This window comes from Eulemur rufifrons, chromosome 2 (assembly GCF_041146395.1).
Source record: "Eulemur rufifrons isolate Redbay chromosome 2, OSU_ERuf_1, whole genome shotgun sequence".
In the NCBI taxonomy this organism is placed as follows: domain Eukaryota; kingdom Metazoa; phylum Chordata; class Mammalia; order Primates; family Lemuridae; genus Eulemur; species Eulemur rufifrons.
Window position 1 is genome coordinate 100205589 of NC_090984.1, and position 13265 is coordinate 100218853.

The window sequence follows — 13265 nt, forward strand, 5'->3', positions numbered from 1 at the left end:
ACTTGAGCATGGATATTTATAGCAGCTTTATTCAGAATTGCCAAAACTTGAAAGCTACCAAGATGTCCTTCAGTAGCTGAATGGATAAACTGTGCTACATCCAGACAATGGATTATTCAGAGTTTAAAAGAAATGAACTATCAACCCATGAAAAGACATGAAAGAACTTTAAATGCATGTTACTGAGTGAAAGAAGCCAATTCTGAGAAGGCTACATATTGTATGATTCCAACTATATGACATTATGGAAAAGGCAAAACTATGGAAACAGTAAAGGGATCAGTGGTTGCCAGGGGTTAGGAGAGAAGAATAAATAAGCAGAGCAGAGGATTTTTAGGGTAGTAAAACTACTCTGCATGATACAATGGTGGATGCATGTCATTACACATTTGTCAAAATCAACGGAATATATAACACCAAGAGTGAACCCTAAAAAAAAGAGTGAACCCTAATGTAAACTATGAACTTTGGGTGATAATGATGTGTCAATGTAGGTTCATTGATTTATAACAAATGTACCTGTGATATATTTGGTCTTCCCCTTTCCTGTCACACACCTCCTAAAACCCTTGGAATCACAGGAGTGATAAGAGTGCCTTTAATATGCTAATGAGAGCATTGGTGGCTGGAGTTACCTAGATAGTTTCAGAATAGGGGCTTGGTCAAAACCAAGGCATAATTAGAGGATTGGGACTTTCAGTCCCAGCCCAAAACCTCCAGGGAGGAGAGAGGGGCTAAGGGATAAGTTGACTACCAATGACCAAAGATTTAATCAATCATGTGCATGTAATGTGGCCTCCATAAAAAATCCAAAAGAACAGGATTTGGGGCTGGGCACTGTGGCTCATGCCTGTAATCCTAGCACTCTGGAAGGCTGAGGTAGGAGGATTGTTTGAGCTCAGAAGTTCGAGATCAGCCTTAGCAAGAGTAAGACCCTGTCTCTACTAAAAATGGCAAAAATTAGCTGGGCATCGTGGCGCACTCCTGTAGTCCCAGCTACTTAGGAGGTTGAGGCAGGAGAATTGCTTGAGCCCAGGAGTTTGAGCTTGAGCCCAGGAGTCTAAGGTAACTGTGAGCTAGGCTGACACCATGGTACTCTAGGCCCAGGCAACAGAGCGAGACTCTGTCTCAAAAAAAAAAAAAACAAAAAAAAAACAGGATTTGAAGAGCTTCCAGATAGATGAACACATGGAGGTTCCTAGAAGGTAGTGCATCTGGAGAAGGTAGGGAGCTCCGTGCCCCTTCCCATACACCATGCCCTATGCATCTCTTCCATCTGGCTGTTCATCTGTATCCTTTGTAATATCCTTTATAATAAATCAGTAAACAGAAGTGAAGTGTTTCTCTGAGTTCTGTGAGCTACTCTAGAAAACTAACCCAAGGAGGGGGTTTGGGAATCCTGGTTTATAGCGGGGGGGTCAGAACACAGGCTACAATCTTGGACTTACAATTGGCATCTGAAGTGGGGGACAGCCCTCAACTTGTGGAATCTGATGCTATCTCCAGGTAAATAGTGTCAGAATTGAGTTAAATTACAGGACACCCAGTTGGTATCTACTGAATTAACTGGTTGCTGATGCAGAAAAATCCCCACACATTTTGGTGACCAGAGGTGCTGTGTTGTATTGAGTTTGTGTTGGTTTGGTTTTTCCCGTATCTCTTGTAGTATCATTCTGGTAGGTACTGTTGATAGTGGAAAAGGCTTTGGGTTTATGGGAGCACTGGGTATATGGAAATTCCCTGTACTTTCTGCTCAATTTTGCTATGAACCTAAAACTGCTCTACAAAAAGTAAGTCTTACAAACAACAACAACAACAACAACAACAAAACACCAGGAAGACTGGTACATGTGTATCAACTATCATTAAAGGGCTATAAACAGAAAAGAAGTACAGATCTGGAAGGCTGGTGGTAAAAGCACTAGAGGACATCCATTATGTACAATGGAAACCACTAACAAAATATCTGAAATTTAAAATTTAAAAATCATGGTGGAAAGAGACCTCATAATTCATATCTAGTGTCTAGTTTCTGCAGCTATTTTTCTTGAACAGATGAAAAATTTCACTGCTAATCAACAATATCCTTCTCCTCACAAATAAATTTCTAGAGTAAATTCAATGATTGATTCCCTATCTGTTATATGGATCCAAAAATACAGAAATAAGAACTTAAAATAGCAGGAGCAGATGCCTTTTACTGAGAGTCCTTAAAGTGCTACTCTATACATGTACAATCTCTAATCCTTCTAACAACCCTGAGAAATAAACACTACATTAATAAATTATCTCAGAGAGAAACTGATTTGCCTAAGACCACACAGGTGTGTAGTAGAAACAGGAATCAAATCAAATGCGTTCACTATAAAGTCTATATACTCTTCCACTCTACCACAATGTTCACCTACCAAACAATTATAATGACAGTATCTTCCATAGCAGCACCTAGAATGCAGCAGGCACTGTATTAGATACTTTATATGAAGTATCTCCTTCATACTCTGGAAGTCATACATTATTTACCCCATTTCACAGATGAGGAAATGGAGGCTTATAAGTTCAATAACTTGCCGAAAATCCCAAAATTCAAGCTAAGTTTCACCTTGCATTATCAAAAGCTTATATTCACAACTAAATTTAAAATTATTTTTACTATTTTTCATCCTTTTGTTCTTCACAGTACCCAGTAAAATGTTATTATGTAATTATAAGGTACCTATGTGCTAAATATCACACTGAAGGAAAATGAACACAATTCTGAAGTGAAATGAATGCAATCAGATGTTGTGATAGATACTATTAACTGGCTACTTGAAAAGTCATTCCCGAATCTTCCTTCTTCCTTGCCTCTTGCTACAGAGGCCAAAATGTTAAAACACCTAGCAGTGACCGTATGATTCAGTTTTGGCCCCTGAGACATTAGAAATGACTTGCTGGAAGCACTTATAAGAAAACTTTTGCTTGGCACGATCCTTTTGACTTCTTCCAGCAGCTACCTTAGAACCATAAAGGCCATGCACATCACAAAGATATGGGCCCCAACAATGTTGCGCCACTGAAGCAAAATGAGTAACTTCCTATTTCCAGACTTAGGTAAGAAAGAAAAACAAATCTTTGTCTAAGCCTTGTAGTCAGGTTTTCAATTGCTTACAGCTTGATACAACCATTATACATCACCATATCAGAAACTCTGCCACAATTTTAACTGTAAGCAATTCCTTGACTAATAATTAAAAACAAAGTCACATGCTAGTCCTAAATTAGTCTGACAAGTTTACAATCTCCTGATAAGGACTATTCTAATGAGTATCTGCTCAGAGAGCTATGATAAGACTGAGCTGAGGGAAGAATGAGAGACAAGAATACAGAATCAGGAAGCTCCCTGGGCTCTAAATTGCACACATGGTAAGAGTCCAGACTCTCAAAATAATCATCAAGAGTATATATCATCAGGAGGGCCACCTCCTTGAACAATAATATAAGCCTTAAAGAGATAATGTACTTCAAAACAAAAGCCCTGGAACATTAAGACTCCTCTCCAAAAAAAGTTCTTAGGTATGATAATGGTATTGGGATTATAGAGAAAAATAGTTTGCATTTATTAAATGTTTATTAAAATATAATGTCCTTGGCCGGGCGCGGTGGCTCACGCCTGTAATCCTACCACTCTGGGAGGCCGAGGAGGGCGGATCGTTTGAGCTCAGGAGTTCGTGACCAGCCTGAGCAAGAGCGAGACCCCATCTCTACTAAAAATAGAAAGAAATTATATGGACAGCTAAAAATATATATAGAAAAAATTAGCCGGGCATGGTGGTGCATGCCTGTAGTCCCAACTACTCGGGAGGCTGAGACAGGAGGATCCCTTGAGCTCAGGAGGTTGCTGTGAGCTGGGCTGACGCCATGGCACTCACTCTAGCCTGGGCAACAAAGTGAGACTCTGTCTCAAAAAAAAAAAAAAAATATATATATAATGTCCTTTTTCTTAGAAAATGCACACTGAATTATTTAAGGGTGAATTACCATGATGTGTGCAACTTACTTTCAAGTGGTTGATACAGAAAAGAATACATGCATATTAGATTTTATATATATATATATATATATATATATATATCTAGATAGATACATATATATATAAGCAGGTGGGGAAAACATGAGAAAGTATTGACTTATCAGTAAGGGATATACAGATGTTCAACATATGTCTTTCAATCTTCTTATACATTTGAAATATTCCATAATAAAAAATTAGCATTAATGTTAATTTCCTGGTTTTGCTAACTGGGTAAAGGGCACACAGGACTTCTTTGCCCTCTTTTTATAATTTCTTGTGAATCTAAAATTATTTCAAAATAAAAAGTTAAAACAAAAATGTTGGGAAGATTTCCAGTTGGTAAGATGCAACAAATACACTTCCCTTTATCTTCCACTGAACTAAACTGGGACAGAATGCATGAACAGTCATTTGAAGCTCTAAAATGTAAATATCACAAATGGATCCAGGAAGAACACAAGAATTCCAAGTATCCCCAAACCAGCTCTGAGTTTACCATTTTTTTTCCCTCTAGCATCCCCCAGCCAAAACTCAACACAACCCAAAGCCCAGAAGTGAGTACTATGATGCAGGCAGAGAGAGAAACAGAACCCTCTAGCTCTGGCTCAAGGCCAGAAAAGGGAACTCCTAAAGCTCAGACAAAGCAAAGGAAGTCCCTTGGGTATTTTTTTACTTTCCTTTCTCTCCATACTCTCAAATCCCAACCCAGTTCATCCATGATGGGGGCAATAGTAACAGCAAGAGAATTTGGGGATGAAAAGCCTCCAGGAGCAAAAATTCTGAGGGAAGGGAAGGGAATCAATCAATCTTTCTTTTCTTTTCTTTCTCTTCTTTCTCTACTCCCCTCTTCTCTCTCTCTCTCTCTCTCTCTCTGTCTCTCTCAGAAAGTGACCCTATAAAGTTGTTTATGAACTCCTGGGCTCACCCTCAATCTGTGTAGGTATGGATCTGATACTAATTAGCATAATATAAACTTCGAAAACTGAGATAAGTAGTCCTCCATCCAGATTGCAGACTGACCACTGGGTGGAACACTTGTGGAACAAAACAGATCTGAACAGCACTGCCAAAGCTCTGAAAACCGAATTTACATAGAACCACAACCCACAGAAAGTTATATCAACATTCTTCATAGAATATAGAGAAAACACAGAATCTCATTGCATAATACTCAAAATGTCTAGGGTAAAAACCAAAATTGCTTGGTACAAGAAGAACCACAAAAATCTTAATTTGTGGGAAAATATTACACCAATGAAGACATGGACATAGATATTGGAATTATCTGACAAGTACTTTGAAGCAGCTACTGTAAAAATGCTCCAATGAACAACAAACACTCTTAAAATAATTTTTTTTTTTTCCAGTAGAGATAGGAGTCTTGCTCTTGTTCAGCCTGGCCTCAAACTTGTGACCTCAAGTGAGCCTCCCGCCTCGGCCTCCCAGAGTGCTAGGATTACAGGTGTGAGCCACCGTGCCCGGCCTTAAAATAAATATTAAAATAGAAATTATCAGCCAAGAAATAGAAGACATAAAGAAAAGCCAAACAAACTTTAGAACTGAAAAATACAATAACCAAAATAAAACTTGTGAAAATTTTTTGATGCCCTTCAAATTAAAATATTCCCTCCCCTCTCCCACTTCTCTTTCTATATTAATTGAAAAAAGAAAAAAAAAAAAACCTACTTAAATACGTCCAGTCTTAAAAAAAGAAAAGAAAGAATGAAAAGAATTCAGAAACCATTCATACCTCTAATAAACAAGGGGGCACCTACCATTCTTTCTCATCTTTAACCAACCACTCTACACAGAACCACCTCTTTTTTAGACTACTACCTAATCTTCAGGACACAGCTCAAACACCATACCCTTATTTATGAAAAAAGTCAGAAAGAACATTTCTCACCTATGAATTCAAGAAGTACCACAATTAATACACTGCCTTTTTTCTATAATTAGTTATTTACAAATTCAATTTCCCCTAATGGATTTAAAATTCTTTAAGAGTGTGACATTTGGCTCCCATCTCTTATCTACCTCAATATCTTACACTAAGTTGGTTAATACAAATATGTTGAACTGAACTTTAACTATTAAAAGATCTTTTTTTTTTTTTTTTTTTGAGATAGAGTCTCACTCTGTTGCCCAGGCTAGAGTGAGTGCCATGGTGTCAGCCTAGCTCACAGCAACCTCAAACTCCTGGGCTCAAGCAATCCTCCTGTCTCAGCCTCCCGAGTAGCTGGGACTACAAGCATGTACCACCATGCCCGGCTAATTTTTTCTATATATATTTTTAGCTGTCCATATAATTTCTTTCTGTTTTTAGTAGAGATGGGGTCTCGCTCTTGCTCAGGCTGGGCTTGAACTCCTGAGCTCAAACGATCCGCCCACCTCGGCCTCCCAGAGTGCTAGGATTACAGGCGTGAGCCACCGCGCCCGGCCTAAAAGATCTTCAAAACAAAGTGCAATAAAAAACTAACTTAGGGGACTGGGCACATTGGCTCCTACCTATAATCCCAGTGCTTTGGGAGGAGAGAGGACCACTTGAGGCCAGTAGATCAAGACCATCCTATGCAATACCCTGTTTCTAACATCAAAAAAAAAAGAAAAGAAAAAAAAGCCAAGTGTAGTAGCACATATCTGTAGTCTAGTCCCAGCTACTCTGGAGGCTGAGGCAGGAGAATCACTTGAGCCCAGGAAGTCAAGGTTACAATGATATGGTGAGCTAAGATTTCACCACTGCACTCCATACTGAGTAACAGAGTGAGACCCCATCTCTTTAAAGAAAAAAAAAAAAAAAAAACTTAGAGCTACCTCAAAATTTTCAGTCATTTTCTGTGCTTAGTAATTATGTTATGAGTCAAAATCTATACAGATAAATCATTTTCCCTAAAAAAGAAAGTAACATAAAGAGGATAATCTCTTAGTCCCTTTTTTCACATACAAAGTTTCCTTTAAAAGGGAAAAAGAATAATGTCAAAATTTAGTTCCCCATGGTGTTTTACAGGCAAATATAACACAAGAAAACTTAGATATAACTTGTTAGGATAAAACAATTAAAACTGATCCTTTATGCTGGGATTAACCTGAAGTTGAAATAATTGCCTTCAACTTTAAACACACAGCTGTGAAGTTATCAATTACTGTCTGCCTAAAACTTTCTCATATACATACAACAATGCCATACTATAAAACAAGCATATAGGCCAGGCACGGTGGCTCACACCTGTAATCCTAAAACTCTGGGAAGCCAAGGCGGGAGGACTGCTTGAGCTCAGGAGTTCGAGACCAGCGTGAGCAAGAGCAAGACCCCCATCTCTACTAAAAATAGAAAAAATTAGCTAGGCGTGATGGTGCGCGCCTATAGTCCCAGCTACTCGGGATGCTGAGGCAGGAGAATTGTTTGAAGCTAGGATTTGGAGTTTGTAGTGAGCTATGATGATGCCACCGCACTCTACCCAGGGCAAGAGAGTGAGAAAAAAACGAAACAAAAACCCAAGCATATAAGATGACTATAAAAATCCATCTTCCCTTCTGCTCTCTCAGAAGTCCAATTTAACATCTATTCCTTGGGCTAAAAAATACAGACAGTTATTACAACTAAAAGATACTCAAATCAGTATATGGGCAGTAGTAAGAACACACTCAACCTTTGGAATAAAACAACCTTAGACTTCAATTCTCATTCTTGCCTTCAAAGTCATTTAACCAATCTAGACTTCAGTTTCCTCATTTGTAAAACCACCTACCTCATAAGGATTAAATAAGAAAATATATAAATGGCTTAACATAGCATCTAGTACAAAATAAATGCACAGTAAACAGCAGTTGGTATTATTAATATCATTAAGAGAACCCAGTGTTATCCCTGGTAGGATCGCTTAGAGAAAGCTCTTTTTCAGCTCCTTCAACCCTAGTTGTCTGCTTGCTCTACATAGGATTTCTGCATCATTTATTCTGTTTACTAATGAAAATCTTAAACTCCCAAAATGGCTCAATCCCAAAAACCTTCTTTCTGCATGCCTGGGGTCAAACTATCAGCAGGCTTTAAAAGAACCTTATAAAGAAACAACTCCAAGAGTATTTCTAATAGCATAGAAGTCTTAGCATATCACATGACTGCCCTCAAGCCTTTCCTTGCCTGCTCCTTTCAAAACAAATTAATGCTCTTTTAAAAAACAAAACAAACAAAATGACTCAATCTCATACTAGGTATTGTGGCATCACATTAAAAAAAATAGTGAGGCAAGACTTTCCTTAGAACAATGGCTTGGGGGAGCTATTTCTAAATGCTCCAAAAAAAAGTTAACAATTCTGAATCTAACAAGGAATTATACAAATCTTGATCATCTCCGGATGCAGGAAAATTATATCAAGGGTTAAAAGAGTAACAAAGTACATATTAAAAAACTTTAACCTACCCTATATTGTCTTTCAAATATATTTTAATTAAGCAAGCATATAATGTACCAGGATTTCACACATTATCCCATTGAATCGTAACGACTATAAAGGTAATTGTTATGTTCTATATGCTCTATGTTCTCCCTGTTTTTCGGATGAGGAAACAGAGGCTTAGAATTTTAAGTACACTTTCCAAGGTCTCAGAGCTCAGTGAGCAACAGAGTTGGCATTTAAATACTATTCTAGGTAAAGGGGATATAGTTCTGACAAGGGGACAAAAATCCCTACTCTCGTGGAAGTAATTACTTTTACAATAATTATGTATGTTTTTATAATCAGGGAAAAATGTTAAACATTTTAAAAATATTTGATAAAGTGAAAGGCCATTCCCTACTTTAATTTCTTAGTAAATGCAGATTTTCAAATACTGATTTTTCTCAAATTGGAACATATACATATTTCTAAATTTCATTGAACTACAGTCAGGAGGAAAACTGGTTAATAAATCAAACCTTACTGTTGGTTATCAATAATACTGTTAACAACAAAAAGTAACACTTATATGTCCCAAGCACTGTGCTACAGCTTTAGATGTATTTTCCTGTAATCCTCAGAACCATGCCAATACTTGTTTTAATAAGGTTGTTATACTTCCACAAAATTGTATTCGTTATTTCTTAACGTAGATGCCAAATTTCAGGCAGATAACTATTTTGAGAACCCATGGCTCAACATGAACTAAAACACAGTAACAGCTACTGAAAAACTCCTACTTCTGAAGTCTTTTCTTATCAATAATCATTTTTATTCATCCAAGAAATATTTGCTTGATACTTTTTCTGCATAAGTCACAATACAAACAAAATATGGAAAATAGCAGGAACATACCTTCAACAAGCTTGCAGCATTAAAAAAATACAAAAAGTAGGATATATACTAGAAGGTATAAATCACTACAAATAAAATATCCTACCGGATTACTAGGACAAACTTATAGCAGGGAGAAAAACATCTAGGGAGGAAGTAGTGTTCAAATCAGAGAGAAGCGTGGAAACTAGGATAGGAGGACTTGGGTTACAATACTGACTTCAGGGCCTGGGTATGGTGGCTCACGCCTGTAATCCTAGCACTCTGGGAGGCCAAGACAGGAGGATCACTTGAGTTCAGGAGTTCAAGACCAGCCTCAGCGAGACCCTGTCTCTATAAAAAATAGAAAAATTAGCTGGGTGTGGTGGTGCAGGCCTGTAGTCCCTGTTACCCGGGAGGCTGAAGCAGAAAGATCACTTGAGTCCAGGAGTTTTAGGGTGCAGTGTGCTATGATGACACTACTGCACTCTAGCTGGGGCAACAGAGTGAGACTCTGTCTCAAAAAAAAAAAAAAAAGAAAGAAAGAAAAGAAAAGCATATCAAATTCTTACTGGACTCATACACCATAATTTCCTGCAATTTTCCTCTTTTCCATATATTACACACATTATTTATATTATCTTAAAAGTAATACAAACTGTGGCAGAACAGTAGATTCCATCCCACATGCTCTTCTTACAATGTGATGTTGATACTGCTCCCTTCAAGTAGTGGGGTCTATGTCCATTTCCCTCTTTGGAACCAGAATGGATCCTCATAACTATTAATACCTCAACCAATAGAATAGAGCACAGTAATACTATGTGACTTCCAAAGCTAAGTCAAATATGCTATGCACCTTCACCTTCCTCTCTTGGGATGCTCTCTCTTGGAACCCAGCCACCATGCTGGGAGGAAGCCAAGCAGCCACAAGGAGAAGTCACGTGAAGGTGTCCTGGCCAACAGCCCAGGCTGAGGTTCCAGCCAACATTAACCACCAAACACGTGAGCCACTGAGTCACCCCCACCCTTCTGGCCACCCCACCTCATGCCACATGTTAACAGACAAGCATCCCCACCAAGTAAACCTTGCTCAAATTGTAGATACACGAGCAAAATAAATGACTTATGTTTTAAGCCTCTAAGTTTGAGGTAGTTTGTTACACAACAATAGATAACTGTAACACAAGCTCATAAATACTGTTTGGACAAGGGAAAGAAAAAAAATTAATTACTCTAAGTTTGACCACTGTTAATATATTGACACATATTTTACAATTAAGAAAATGTTTTGCCCCACCCACCTAAGATTCCAAATGTTTTTTTACTAGGATAAAGGATTATATTTTTAAAGGCAATCAACTGTTTGCATTTACTAGAAACAGAAAGAAAGACTGTTAGCAGTTAGCATTCAATCGCTCTTCTTAGCCTCAGGTATCTCTTTCACTTACCTGTCCTAAGTGAGGTGTCTGAGGACTGCTGGCCCACCAATATTCCAATCTATGGATATGTATCAAGATCTTGGGTTGCAACAGCAGCAGGCACTCTTCCCTGGACGCTGCTTAAGCTCCAAATCTGAAATTTTCAAGGAAACAAAATCCTAAATACGGACAACTCCTTTCAATCGCACAACTCCTTTCAATCGCTTATTAATTCAATCTCTGTAGTTGAGTGAGGACTAAAGTTGATTAAGATACATGGAAGTGGCCAGGCATGGTAGCTCATGCCTCTAGTCCCAGCTACTCAGGAGGCTGAGGCAGGAGGATCACTTGAGCCCAGGAGGAGTTCGAGGTTGCTGTGAGCTAGGCTGACACTATGACACTCTAGCCTGGGCAACAGAGCGAGACTCTGTCTCAAAAACAAACAAACAAAAAGATGCATGGAAGTGAATGCACAGGTTTCTCTAAAAATAGAGCTGGACAAGGTAGATTCAGGTTCCAGCTCTACTTTCTTAAGAGCTGTATGATCTTAGGTAAGTCATAAATTCTCTGTGCCTAAGTCTGATCATGTGATATTGAGGGAACAGAATCAAAATCTGGGGCTGAGAGTCAAAATACCTGGGTTCTAAACTTCTGAGTTATCATTCTACCTTGCTGTAATAACTTTGATATCTCTGGGCTCAATTTTGTCATCTCTGAAAGGAGAGGGTTGAATGAAATAGTGGCTCCTGAAATATTATTATAATCCTTAAACGAGTGCCAGCCATGATCAAAAAAATGTGTGTAAAGTTACCAATTGTGCTTACTGTGAGATGTCCTTCCTACTCTTTTGATGCTAAAACGGTTTTTTATGAGATGATGTGATAGCAGCAGTTTTTTAAATATGCCACAGAGTGAAAACAAAAAACTTGTAACCCTATGTAAGCAATCTAAAATTCTTTTTAGAAATTCTAGTATCTGGGCCGGGCGCGGTGGCTCACGCTTGTAATCCTAGCACTCTGGGAGGCTGAGGCGGGCGGATTGTTTGAGCTCAGGAGTTCAAGACCAGCCTGAGCAAGAGCGAGACCCCATCTCTACTAGAAATAGAAAGAAACTATATGGACAGCTAAAAAAAAATACATATATACACATGTACATATATATATATATACACACACACACACACACGTGTGTGTGTGTGTGTGTGTGTATATATATATATATATATATATACACATAAAAATGAGCCAGGCATGGTGGCGCATGCCTGTAGTCCTAGCTACTCGGGAGGCCGAGGCAGGAGGATTGCTTGAGCCCAGGAGTTTGAGGTTGCTGTGAGCTAGGCTGATGCCACGGCACTCTAGCCCGGGCAACAGAGTGAGACTCTGTCTCAAAAAAAAAAAAAAAGAAGACAAAATCATTATTTTAATAATGATCTACTGCAAAAGGGGTTATTTACAAAACTGTAATTATTTATTTATTTAACACACTGTAAAACTCAGTGGTACTTTTCTTCACTAGCTTCTAAGCAGGTGAATGTCATAACCAAGTTTGCTCCAGTTTATATTCCTAGCTCCTATGACAACACCTAATAGCAGGTATTAATAGTTTATTAGAGAAAATAATTGGGCTGGGTGCAGTGGCTCATGCCTGTAATCCTAGCACTCTGGGAGGCCAAGTCAGGAGGATTGCTTGAGCTCAGAAGTTCAAGACCAGCCTGAGCAAGAGCAGACCCCATCTCTACTAAAAATAGAAAAATTAGATGGGTGTGGTGGTGCGTGCCTTGTAGTCCCACCTACTCTGGACCCCGAGGGAAGGCTGAGGCAAGAGGATGGCTTGAACCCAGGAGTTTGGGGTTGCAGTGAGCTATGATGATGCCACTGCACTCTACCTGAGGCAACAGAGCGAGACTTTGTCTCAAAAAAAAAAAAAAAAAGAAAAAGAAAAAATAATTGATTGAATGGATTAATGAATTGTTTCTCTATTTTTAAAAGAATTATAGTAGCTAAAAGTAAAAATCCTTAGAATTTTTATTCAAAATCATTTCAAGTGTGTATTTTAAGTACCCACATCTGTCATACTGAAATCTGAGTATGTATGCCTGTTTCAAAAAGCAAAATGAGGAGGGAGGGAAGGGGGGGGGGAAGCAAGATAAATTCACCATAGACAATGCAATAGTGTTGTTCCTGAATAAGACAAGCAGCAGCTTATACTAAATAGGCATTTATTATTTGCCAAAAGTTCTTCTAAGCACCTTCTATGGATTATCCTATCTAATCCTGACAACTCCTCCTATAAAATTTTTGACTATAAATATTCTCATTTAATAACTAGGAAAATTGAGGCACAGATAAGTCAAGTAACTTCCAAGATCACAAAATTACTACATGGTAGGGCTAGAATAAAATAATAATAATAAAATAAATCAGGTTGCCTGACTCTGGAGCTTGCTTTTTTATTTTTTAACTAAATAACTTTTTGTTTTTAAATGTCAGATTTTATCAGAAGTGGAAGTATTTGCTCTTAATGATTCCTTAGGAAAA

The 13265-nt window shown here is 38.2% G+C and overlaps 1 protein-coding gene across 13 annotated transcripts in view; it reads right to left on the reverse strand.

Moving 5' to 3' along the window:
- The window catches only part of NUMB (NUMB endocytic adaptor protein), a 168293-nt gene that overhangs the window by 117832 nt on the left and 37196 nt on the right, over positions 1 to 13265 (reverse strand). For all 13 annotated transcript variants that reach the window (XM_069488629.1, XM_069488593.1, XM_069488621.1 and 10 more), the window contains exon 2: positions 10756 to 10879. The gene's annotated coding sequence lies outside the window, so the exon portion shown is untranslated. The remainder of the gene's footprint in view (positions 1 to 10755; positions 10880 to 13265) is intronic.